General features: G+C 38.1%; 1 protein-coding gene across 1 annotated transcript in view; it reads right to left on the bottom strand.

Annotated features, from left to right (window-relative positions):
- Positions 1–9,286, bottom strand: part of RAB14 (RAB14, member RAS oncogene family) — a 26,860-nt gene extending 17,574 nt beyond the window's left edge. The window contains exon 1 of the mRNA XM_069073786.1: positions 9,147–9,286. The gene's annotated coding sequence lies outside the window, so the exon portion shown is untranslated. The remainder of the gene's footprint in view (positions 1–9,146) is intronic.
- Between the last annotated feature and the right edge of the window lie 3,930 nt (positions 9,287–13,216).

Here is a 13,216-nt window from a genome sequence, read left to right as displayed (position 1 = left end):
CACACACACACACACACACACACACACACACACACACACACACACACACATGCACACGAACACAGCACACTCATGTATATATATGTATATCCAGGCCCAGTCTCTCCTAAGCTTCCATCCTACATTACCAATCACCTATTGATAATTTCAAACTTGATAGATAGCCCAAAGACATCTTAGACCCAATATGTCCAAATCATAACTCATTATCTTTACCCCTAAACCTGTGTCTTCCTATTTCTGTCAAAGATACCATCATTCTTCCAGTCACCTAAGTTTATAACCTCAGTGTCATGCTCAACTCATCATTCCCTCATACCAGATATCTAATCAGTTTTCAAATTTTGCTCTTTCTACCACCACAGCATACCTCATATCAGTCCCCTCCCTTTACTCACACAGCAGCTCATCCACCTCGGTCCAGGTGCCCGTCACCTCTCCCCCTTGATTACTGCAATAGCCTACTAACTGGTCTCTCTGCTTGCTGCAATCTCCTTGCACTACAAATTCATCCTCCACAGTTATCAAAATAATTTTCCTAAACCATACATCTGATTCCTGTACTTAATTCCATTGCCTCTAAAATGAAATATAAATTTCTATTTAGCTTTCAAAGCCTTTCATAACTTAGCCCCAACTTATCTTTCTTGACTCACTGTATATCATTTCTTATCCCTCACATTTTGTGATCCATCCAGACTGGCCTTCTCTCCCTCCTCAAACTGCATACACCATCTCTGTTCCTTTGTGCTGGTCATCTCCCATGACTAGAATGCATTACCACCTCACAGCATAATTCCTTCAGGATTCAGCACAAGCACTACTTCTACATGAAGTCTTTTCCCAAACAACCCTTTATCAAACTAATTTGTATTTATTCTCTTTTTATTTATTCTGTATTTTTTTTTAATGTACTTGGTTCCCCATTAAAACATGAGATCTTAAGAGAAGGGATTTTTTTCTTTGTATTTGTACTCCTGGCACCTGGTAGGTGCCAAATAAATGTTGAATTAACTCAGAGGCCTTTCATTAGTTCTTAATCTAAAGGTAATAAGAGCTGAATGGCAAAGAACCTCTTTGTGGAATTAATGAAGTTTTTAAAAGCTAACTTGGACCTGACATTAACTTGTGTGACCAGGGATCATTCACTCTCAACTTCTCATTTTTTTTGCTTTTTTTTTTGGAGGGCAATTGGGGTTAAGTGACTTGCCCAAAGGCACCGGCTAGTGTGTGTGTCAAGTATCTGAGGCCGAATTTGAACTCAGGTCCTCCTGACTCCAGGGCCAGTGCTCTATTCACTGCACCACCTAGCTGCCCCAACACTCAACTTCTCACAAAAATGTGGATAATGGTATCTGAACATGTTACTCTAATTTTTTTCGTCAATATGTATGATTTCATCAGTCTAGGAAGCTCTAGGTGAGGGAATTCCCTCTACCAGATAAACAACTGTTCTACAACTTAAAGAATTGTCTTAAAAAATTAAAGTCTTAAAGAACTGTCTCAGGCATTAAGAGATTAAATGACAGGTACTTACACAATACTGCTCTCAAACAGTAACATCAGAATATTAATACCATACAATCTTTTGGTCTTACAGGTTTAAAAAAAAAAGTAAAACACCACATTTCAGGTATCCCTCAGTATAGGTACTTTGTCCAACTACTGCAGATCATGTAACTCTTTGACATCTTTCAGAACTGTCCAACAAATTTATCACCCTGTGACCAATCCTAGTCCATGCTAGGCTGATCTCTGATTCCCGGGCATTCACAAGCCTTTTGGGCTTGCTAAAGTTCTGTTTCGGCGTCTCATAAGCACTTACTTGGATGATTGCAATGGTCTCCCTGCCTCAAATTTCCCCCTACTCCAAACCATTCTTTGTGAAAAACTTGCCAAAGTGACTTTCCTGAAGTGTGCATCTTCAAGGTCACCACTTTCCCTCACCTCCAAACTCCAGTTGCTCTGTATTACCACTAGAATCAAATTCAGACTCCTCTCTTCGGTAAGATTCTTCACAACTTGGCCCCTTCCAACTTTTCCAGTCTTCTTACAAATCACATTCTAGAACCTAACGTTCTACCTCCCATTCTAGCCCAACCCCCACTTTCTACCTTGATCACAAAAGTTACAAGTAATGAATAGGAGTTCTTCAAACCTGCACTTAATCTACTATACCATAATTTATTTGGTTCGACTTTAAAAAATGCTAAAAAAAAATAACAGCAACTGACTTCAGTGAGCATTTAGTTTGTAAAGTGCTTCACAAATACCATTTTAAATGTTAAGAGTTTTAGATAATACTAACAATAATATCTTTTACTTATGTAATACTTTAAGGTTTGTAAAATACTTTACATATATTGGTTCTTTTTGATTCTCACAACTATACTCTGAGGTAGAAACTCCAGGGTAGTACTCATTTTACAGATGAAAAAAACTAAAGAATGAGCAATATTAAGTAACTTCTCCATGACCACAAAGCTATTATTTATGGGAGGTGGGGTCTCTCCAGATTTTTAAAGTCCAGTTTTATGACACATAATGTTGTCTCTCCCAAATGAAAGATTAATATATTGAATTGTCTCTGCTGCTGAGTTTAATGAAGGATGACTTACTATATCTACATGTTAATAAGTAATTTTTAAAAATCAAATTAAAAGGCTTAATTTCTTAAATTATTATTAGACAGTTAGGGAACACAGTACATTGTGCCATATTTGGGAGTCAGTAAGATTTGAGTTACAAATCCTGCCCCAATTGCTTATGAGTTTTTAGACCTGACTCAGGTCACTTTAATTTCTCTCAGCCTAAGTTTCTTCATCAGTAAAATGAAGATAATAGCAACTACCTCACTGGATAGTTGTGAAGATCAAAGGAAAGTAGAGCATTTTGCAAAACTTAAAGCACTATGGAAATAGTTAGCTATTACCTTTATTGTTATTAATTGATACCCCTTTCCAACTCTTTTTCTCCTTTAAGGCTTTTCTTCCTTTTCCTCTGCTTAAAGACCCACAAGGCTAGTCACTTAAAATATTCTATGCCATCTTTCCTTTAATAACTATCATTGGCTAGCAACTGCTCTTTTATTATATTGCTACCAACTTTCATTCTTCCTACTAAAGTTTCAATTATGCACCTTGATTCATTTTTACTAAACTAGGGTTATGTTTACTATACTTATTTTAATCCATATTAGATCACTTAGTCCATAAAAAGTCATTGAAAGTCAATCACAACTACACAGCCCAATTCTAATTTTAATAATTTACCAACTTTCTAATTTTCTCCCAGAGAAAACTTAATTTTCTCTTTCTTCTTCAAATTAGGTGAAACAGAAATATGGCTCAATTATTTACGTCTCCAATCTGATTGTTTAAACACAGAATTCAAAATACTAATGTAGATTATTTAGAAAGTCAAGAAAAGTTACACTTTAAATTAGAATACTTCTTTGTACCTCTACATCATCCCCCAATCTTCTGGGTTCCTTGAAAAGTATATGTATACCAAAATCCAAAAGCAGATATAGTTAAAGGAAAAGTGCATCCCGTCTTAGTTATTAAAGACAAAATTTATATCTGTTTATCAAATTTTTATTGTTTTTATTCTGTTTTGTCTTCATTTAAACTGCAGGTTAGTTTAGTTTAATTGTAATGATTATTCCAGACTTTATCAGTTAAATTATATATATTGGTCAATCTATATTTGTCACCTTGTTTAAGAAATACTATCTGTGCTTAATTCTTTTTTTAAGGAAGGATTTTTTTCACCTTATTATTACCTGATACAGGTACTGAGGTGAACAGTACATTCTACCTAGCTTTGAACTTTCTCTAACTGTAAACAAAAGCTTCTGAGTTTTTTTTAAGTAAGTAGTTTCAAGTTGTATGCCCATTATATATTCCCAAGGTGTTTTCAATAAAGAATGTAAAATGAGGGGGCTGAACTAGATCAGGGATTCTTAATCCTTTTTTGTACATCATGGACCCCTTCAGCACTCTGCTGAAGCCTATGGACACTTTCTCATAATGTTTCCTTACACTCATAATTGAAAGAAATGTTTAAAAATCATTTAGTGATTAGTGAAAATAAAGATATCATTTTTTCCCATCCAAGTTCAGGGACCCCTTGAAATCTATCCATAGAACCATGGTCAAGAATCCTTGGACTGTTAGATCTCTAAGGTACCTTCTAACTCTGATTCCAATGAATCGACATGAATATCAGAATTAATCTTAAGAAAATATTCATAAAAAGCACACCACTAAACAAGCTATATTATAAACACATAAAAATACACTCTGCATTTTGAAAGCATAGACTACTGTAGAGCTGGACATTTATTTTATTTCTAGGCACCAGCTCCAAAATTAAAGAGCCAGATGAATTATTCAACCTTCAAGGAAAGGGGGAGGAGAAGCATGAACAAGAGCATGAAGTCACGAGGTGAGTAGTGGGTTCCAATTAGTCCTATGTCTATAGGACTTAGAAGGATTTCAAAGAAACAGCGAAAAAGGCTCAAAGAGAGAATTAAGCACACATAGTACATACAGCCCAACCCATATATTGAGCTATATAATAGGCTGAAGCCTATTTCCTAATCTCTATTCCTCCTATTTTTAGTGTTGGCTGAGAAGCCTGAGAACCCTAAGGAGGTCCCAGGTAGGATGCCACTACTAGCCCACACCATAATAGCAAAACAGGAATACCCAAGAATTGGGGGGGGGGGGAGAGGGAGAGGGGAAGGTTGGTGATGGTGGTTGAGAAGTGTTTTCCTGGAGTTCTAATAAGAATGCAGTTAACAGTCTTCACAATGCAATTACTGGCACTAATGATCATAGCACCCTTGCAATCAAGGAAGACTACTAGTAGTCTAAAACTTTTTACTAATATAACCTCCATGTAAAACTACCATTGTATTTTGTTTTAAAAAAAATTTAATACAAAAGTTGTATTTAAAAATATTATGAGAATCTGATGGCTATTCTTGATTAAGACACAACCATGGTAGTAGTAGGTGATGTTCTCTTTTGTTTTTTAATCATGTCATTTCAAGGTATGGGGGAAATTCCTATGGTCAAGAGTGTTTAGATTTAGAAAACATTTAGTTTTTCTATACTCAAGATGAATTATCTGTAAACTTTATAAGAAGTATGGGATGCCATATTCTGAAAATAATCACAATGTCTGAAATTATAATTAAAGGTGAATACAGAGAAGCATGGAAAGACATATAAACTAATGAAAAATAAAGTAAGCAGAACAATATGCCCAATGACCACAACATAAATGGAAAGAACATCAAAATATAAGATGGCTCTCTAAGAGAATGATACGTTGGGAAGTATGAGTGAGGCAAAAACCAAAGTTATCAATAAAATATTTTTTCAAAATTATACTTGATATATCTGTACCTTTCATCTTTTCATTCCACTCACTTTGACTAATTTTATAAATACACCTCTTAAAATTCTTCACTGCCTTTAACTTTTTGGTATCAAGCCATTTGTTTTCAAAAATTATAATAGCTATCTGTATGAGTGAAAAGTCATATCAGCAATAACATTAATATAGAAATACTCAAGCACTTAATGGTTGTGCAAGAAACAAAGCAAGACATGGTTTCAGTTCACTGGATCTAAAGATCTTCCTCTTTTGAATCAAGACACATAAACACTTGAGACGTATCAAAATTTAGAAGTATAGATAATCTAATTCAAAAGAAGAGCTTCAAATCCAGACATATAACACACTACTAATATAAAGTTAGAAGTGGAATTCCAAATATTTTAAGATACATTCTGGATATAATTCTAATGAGCTGATATGGTACTTTCTACACTTATCAAAATCATGCCAAGACTTGTGGTATCAAAAGCTAATTAAGCAATATTCTGAACGGAATTTATTGATTTAAAAAAAAAGCATTCCTACTGGCTGATTATGCTTATGTTTAACTTATACAGTTCACTTAGAATATATTAAAATTTCTGTAATTATACAAAAGTAAAATGAACATTAGTAAAATATTTTCCCCCAATAAAATATTCTATCAAAGTATCACCTGAGCCAAAATAGGATTTTGTTTCTGATACTCATGAATTGGGCTTTCTTTATGTATGTTAAAGGTCCACTAAAGCAGAATACCATTCGATCTATCAGGTGGACAGGAATAATTGAGTAGTCAAACTTCCTTCCCTCATGAAGGTCATTCAATAGCAAAGCCATATTTGTAAATAGCTCCTACTCCTAAAATCCACAGATAAAAATCCTCTACATACCTAACAAAACACACTTTTACAAAACAAAAAAACACAAAACTCCAAACAAAAAAACTGATCATTTCATCCACTTAAAAAAAATAAATTGGATCACAAATACCATGGCAAGCTTAACACCCCCACCCCTTACTCCCTAGTTAACCATTATAAGACTCTGGAGTAAATAGCAGTAAGAAGAAAAAAACTTAAGTTTTGAAGTTGATAAAGAGATCCTTCTTACTAAGGCAAAAGTCAAAAGGACCACTAATAGTAAAATAAATTTAAATGACTGATAATTAGAAATGGACTTAAGGTCATCTGTTTCCAAATTATACCTAGTATTTAATTTCTAAAACTCTGAAACTTTTAAGTGTCAATCAAGTATCAAGGCCTTACTGACTCAAATTTAGTATGGTATGAGAGTTTAACTGGCCTCTAAACAGATAGATTTTATCTATCACTTGCAATGTCTCACTAGGGTTGTATTTCAATAAAAGAGAGAAAACTGTTGCAGAAATATTCGAAATAGTCTAATATGATTTCTTGTTTAAAACCTAAGTCAGTCAAGCATTAAGAATAAAGTTAATTTAGCTTAAAATACAAACTATTTCAAAGAATGGAGACTAGTATTTAAAGATATGTGTACATGTCATTTTGAATTACCTACACACTGATTCAAGCTTTCAGACCTTTCAGAATGGATCCCAAATTTCATAATTCTAAACATACACAAAAGTACCTTTTAAAATTCAGCCCCATCCCCATTTACCTAGTTTAAAAAAAAAAAGAAAAAACCTCTGAAACTCTTATAGTTTTAGTAAATATAAACCAAACTTGTGAATAAAGCTTACTGCATGTTCAATATATATTTGGAAGCATTATCTCATAATGTACAGTCAATATTTCCTTTATTAAAATTTCTTGGCAAAACTAGGTTAACTCAGAATTGCACTACTCCTTAAGCAGAACTACATGCTACATTAATATTCTTTTTGATTCTCAGAAGTCCTAATATTCTCCAAAAGTAGCACAAGAAAAGCACTAGATCTTGGGCAACTAAAGTAGAACCTCACTTTAATATATTCTGTTCCGTACTCTGTTCAGTCAACAAGTAATTTATATAGGACTTTAGTTCTGTGAAGGCCAATCACAAGAGCACACCAATTTTAATTTTTAATTTTTTTAATTTAATTTTGATAATTCTCATAGAGAAAAATTAGCTCCCTTCCTCCATTCTTCAAATCAGTTGAAACAGAAAATAGAAGTCAATAGTTTTCCAACAATCTAACAGTTTGTAGTACTATTCTGAATACTATGTAAACTGTTAGTTATAAGAACTATTACATCTATTTTACAAATGAAGAAACAGATTTTTAAAAATGTTAAATGTCTTGCCATGGTCAAATAACTAGTTAAATAGGAGAGGCAGGACATGAACCAATTCTTCTTGACTTCACGTTCAGCGTTCTCTACCCACTGCACCATGCTGGTGCTGAATAGTCACCAGTTCCTGTAGACGGATAAAAAACTAAGACATGGGATCATGGGTGGTCCTGGACCTAAGAAATTTTCAACCAGGTTGTACTTAAACATCATCAACCAACATCAACAACAACAAAAAATTGCATACATTGGTGCTAAAATTGTGTGATGTAGAAACTGTAGTGCTACCCTGAGTTCAGTAAGAAGTAGTCTGAAGAAAGCTCAAATAAAAGTGTTGAGCTGCTCTAGAAAAATCATTATGTTTGGAGAGGCAGCGGGTAGATATGACTATACTAAGGGTCAAGTCCTGTCCCCAGAAACTTGATGTGAACATGGTTACTAGCCTTGTTTTATAAAGCGGGCTCCCCCACACACCAGCATTTTAAGGGGTTCCAGAGTAATCATATTTCCAAATACCATGTGTAGTATAATACAACCCTTCCACTGAATCCCTGAAACAGGTTTTTTTTTTTTAATTACCAGATGCCATCTTGAGTAGAATGAATCTGTACTCCGTTCTACTGCAATTCGTGGGAGAATACACCAAAAATACAGTATCCCATACATACACATATCCACGTTTGGAAGCTAGAGAAGTAGCATTCTACCAAAATCGACAAGGGCTTTACACTGAAACCAAATTGCCTGGGGAAAGGGAATTGGGAGTCCTCTGAAAAGCAGTCTTTTGTGTTCAGGGCAAGATTGTAGCTGTCTGAGGAGAAAATGCAACGTTTGTGACCCAGGGGCAGAAAAGTGAACTAGAGCCTTAGTGAGGCTATAAAATACAGATTCTCCGACTCAAGGGAGAGAGAAAAGGACACAACCAGGAAATGCGATTTCTCTGGTTTCTTAAAAATTCACCAGGAGATGCCATTTCTCCTCTCTGGATGGGTGTGTGGTGGGAAAGGTGGGGAAGGTTATAAAGAGAACACACCCTTTCCCTTCCTAGCATCTCCAGGTCCACAGAGAGTAAAAACAATGATGGGGCCGTGGGGGTGGGAATAAGGGGGAGAGGAGGGGGAGGCAATGGGGGGGAGGGGAAATGAGGGTTGGAAAGCACCTTCCGCCTTCCCCTCCGTGCCCCCCCCAGCCACATTCCCGCACCAAGACAGGCAGGGGGAGGGAGTAGGAGGACGGCGAAGGACCAGCTGCAGCCCCCTCCCTGTCTCCCCTGCTGTCAGGAGCCGCCCCTCCCCCTGGAACCCTCCCCTCCCCCCTAAACCCCCTCCCTCCGGCGCACTGCCCGCCCCCGCGGACCCGAAGACACCGGCTCAGGCGCAAGCCCGAGGAGACTGCGCTACGAGGGAGGGCCTGCCTGCCTCCTCTCCCCACCCCACACGCGCGCTCCTGCTGGAAGGGTGCTGGGGGCGCCCCGGAGGGGGCCGGCCCGGGGTCAAGTACCTGGGGGGTGGCTGGTGGCTGGGCAGCTTTCCGAACGGGGCGTGAAGCGTCAAGAAGGGAAGAGGAGGCCCCTGGGCACCAAGGAGGAGAAGCGACAGTCACGGGACTGGGCCCCGGACGGCCGAGGGGGCGAGCTCGGACGGACTAAGGAGGTCGGGGCAAGAAGAGGAGGCGCGGGGCAGCGGCGGCTCTGGAGGCAGCTCCCTGCGGCTTCCCTCAGGAAAGGATCCTCCTCGGAGTCGTCCAAGATGGCGGCGCACCCTACACAGGGTTTCCTGTCACCCTCGCAATGGGCCGGACCACAAAAGAAGGGGGGGATGCGCGCGCAGCCTGCCGGGCCGCAAGTGAGGGGGCAACGGAGGCGGAACCATGACGACAGCACCCTCGCCACGCCTCCCGCCTTCTTCAACTCCCTCCGCCCCGCCCTTCTCCCCCGAAGGGCCGGAGTGCTAGCCGGCCCGACGTTCCTTCACGTGCGCGCGCCTGCCGGGCTCGTTCACTCAATTACTTTCTTTCTCCGGAGCTGGGGGCCGCGCGCCCACGCGCACTCTCGCCACCTAGGAAGTTTCTTGCGCATGCGCAACTATACTACTACTACCACTATTAAGGGCGGTCGTGGCGGTTCCTTTCTGGTGGATCTTCTGGTGTGTTTTGCTGCCCGACGCGTAAAATTAGAAACAGCTTCACTTCGGAATGACTCTGTTATTACCCTTGCGAGTTGGAAGAAAGCTGTGGAGAAATTATCCCTCACCGTAGAAAAATTGGAGACCTGAAAAACCTTTAGTCCGAGGATCTGTGTTCAAATCCAACTTCGCTGTGGCATTTGCTACCTGGGTGACCTCGGCAAGCTCTCTGACCTCTCGGTTTCCTTAAAATGCCGATGCGATGGGTTACACGAGTTCATTTAATCCCTTCCACCACTTAAATCTGCGATCCTATGACAGTCTCAAAGCTGGTCAAATTCGGGTCGTCCCCAAACTTCTAGGGAGCTGTCGGGATGAGAAGAAAGCTTTGTCCTTTTTCCAAGCTTTCCTTTGGAGGCTGTGCCCGAGCCGTGCATCCCTCTCAGCATATCCCTCAAAGCCAAACAGGTATTTATTAAAAACCAGTTATATGGTTTACATGTCTTCTGTCAAGGCTCCTGCTCTCCAGAAGCATGCAACAAAGAAAGCACCATATTAGAACGGTGTCACATAATGTACCATAGTACATAAATAGATTTAACACTTCATTGATCCTAATACCTCGACGTGACAAGACACTCCAGTCTGGTAGGCTGCCTGACAGAATTGTCCCATTTTTCGGTGCCTCGATTTTGGTTGTGTTAAGATGTGTCTTGCCTTATCTACATGATTGCAATTGGCAGTATCCACACTTAATCCACTTCTCTAGGGTTTGGTTATAGGCTCAAAGGATTTAGAGGAAGGAACGTTAGCAATCATCCACCCAAATCGTCATTTTCCAGACAAAATCATATTTATAAGATTTGTATTACATGGGGGGCGGAGTCAAGATGGCAGAGTAGAAACAGATTTGTATTACATAAATAGATTTTAAAGTTTACAAAACTATATACATCTTCTCATTTGATGCTTACAACCCTGTGAGGAAGGGGCTATTATTTTACCATGAGGAAACTGGGTCAGAAAGAAGTGACTTGGCCAGAATCATAAAGATTCTTAATGACTGAAGCAGTAGTTGAATCTTGATCTTTCTAATTCCAAGCTAAGTGGTTTTTGTTTTGTTTTGTTTTTTATTCCACTCTGCTACACATCCTACTGTTGATACCTACAACAAATCTTACAGGTGTGTTATATATTTCAACCCTGAGGCTGAAACCAAGCATGATTGCAGGACATATATATAGTTCAACAAGTTAAGCAAACATTATCGTTTCCTTAACCTATACAATGTCTGTTTGACCTGTCTTCGCCCTCCTACCACAGATTTCTTTGAGAAACACATATTCAGTTCAGATGTGCTGATACATTATGCATTTACAATTTAAGGAGAAGTTTAGTTTCAGATTTTAATCAGCACAATGATATTAATCATTATGAGCCATAAAATAACTTCATCTTAACTTCTAAAGTAAGTTTAAATAAATTATTTTTTAAAAATTTAAGGGCTGGGGTGGCTAGGTGGTACAGTGAATAGAGCACCGGTCCTGGAGTCAGGAGGACCTGACTTCAAGTACAACCTCAGACACTTAACACAAAAACTAGCCATGTGACCTTGGGCAAGTCACTTAACCCCAATTGCCTTCCAAAAAGCAAAAAAAAAAAAAATGTAAGGGCCTACTGATTTGTTCCTTTTTAAATTTTCACTGGACTTGCAAAATATTTGGGAGGGAAGAAGTAAAAGGGGAAGCATTAGTCTGAATAAAGCTTATTGTCAAAACCACAGAGACAAACTTTATAATAGTTGCACCTGACCTACAAGGTTGCTATCCACACTACCCTGACCCCAAAGAGAAGTAGATTTTTTTTTTTTACTGTTTTGTAAATTGTGCAATAGCATCATATTCCTGACTGTTTACCAAGGTCCATCTGGCCTTAAGAAGTCCATAAATTCTGCCACAAGGTCCATCTGGCCTTAAGTCCATAAATTCTGCCAATGTGGTCATTAAATCTCTGTAATGTTTTCACAAAGATAAAGTTAATGGAAAAATCCTAAAAGACTCTCAAGGGAACTGAAAAATTATTCAATAAGAACACACTAAAATTTATACAGTAGCTGGCTTGCAACTGGATTGGCAAGGCTCTGCATGCACTGGGCTAGTAAATGTTGACTAAATAACTGAAGTTCAAGAAGTTAATATAATAAATTGATCCGCTATAATCACTGAACTGGGTAATTTCTCATGTTTCCCATGTAGACCTGGCCTAAATCACAAAAAGACCAAAGTAGACAGGAAATGTGTTAAACTGCCATTTATAAGCTTTGTGTCTTTACATAAATTCCTTTACCTTTATGAGCCTCAGTTTCTTCATCAGTAAAATAAAAGGGTTGGTGATGATCTCAAAGAGTCCTTCCACTGAGACATTCTGTCTTTTATCACTTTTATCAGTTTTCAAAAGGGTAAATCTAGAGACTTAGTTAAAAGATAAACTTTTTTGGGAATCAGGATTCAAAAGAAGAAAAAGTTCATAAAAGTAAAAGATTTGCAAAATATAAATTGGAGGGAATGACCTTTCTTTGATGAGAATTATGAGGATATAATGTTACTCTTTATATATGTGTATCTAGTATTATAATCAGACCCTTTAAAGGCTCTCCTTCAATAAAATGTCTGTATATACATCAAACCATTTAAGATTCCTTGAAAAATGTAAATAGATAACTCTAATGATCTTCTGACAATTTACTTCAAGCAAGGCATAGAAAAGGGAGAACATGTTTCCCAGAGATATTTGCCACCATCATTGAAGATGTCTAGTGAAGAAGAATCCAAATTGAATGAAAGAATGAATGTGTGCCTATTAGCACAACATGAAGTGATGGGGATGCAAATACCAAAAAAAAAAAAAAAAGAGAGAGACAGTTTCTACCTTCAAGGAAAGTAACTTAATAAATGCTTTATGGTTGATTGGTTGATAATAGGAGAAAACAACTTATATAGGATAATAGTGGCCAGGAATTAGGGAAGTCACAGGGTTATCAGAGTCATAGGACAATTGATTGACATTTTCTTTCTTGATTGCTGTTCCCCAGAATTGTAGGTGTGATGGGTCTTGGTTGGGATAGATATAGTGAAGTTCACCAATTAGAAACATGGGGCCCCAAAGCAGGAAGGATTCCCTAATAAAGAGGAATACTCCATTTTGCAGAAGTCACATTGCTGTTTGCATCAAGCCCTCAGAGCCTCCTAAATGAGATCTATAATCACTCAAAAACCAGACACTCAAAGGGTACAATAAATTCTTTCATTAGTTAGTTACCTTGGAGTACCATTGTGAGAAAAGCACTTCATAAACTTCAAAGTACAACATGGGTGTCTAGGACCACTAGGGTCTCTAGGAAGAGTGAAGAAAGAGACCAGAATATCAGTGCAGGATAATATGATGCCA

This window comes from Petaurus breviceps, unplaced genomic scaffold, assembly GCF_028583685.1.
Source record: "Petaurus breviceps papuanus isolate PSGF00001 unplaced genomic scaffold, PetGlider_PUasm1.0 90879, whole genome shotgun sequence".
In the NCBI taxonomy this organism is placed as follows: domain Eukaryota; kingdom Metazoa; phylum Chordata; class Mammalia; order Diprotodontia; family Petauridae; genus Petaurus; species Petaurus breviceps.
Note: the sequence above shows the minus strand (reverse complement) of the source record. Positions and strands in the feature narration are given on the sequence as shown.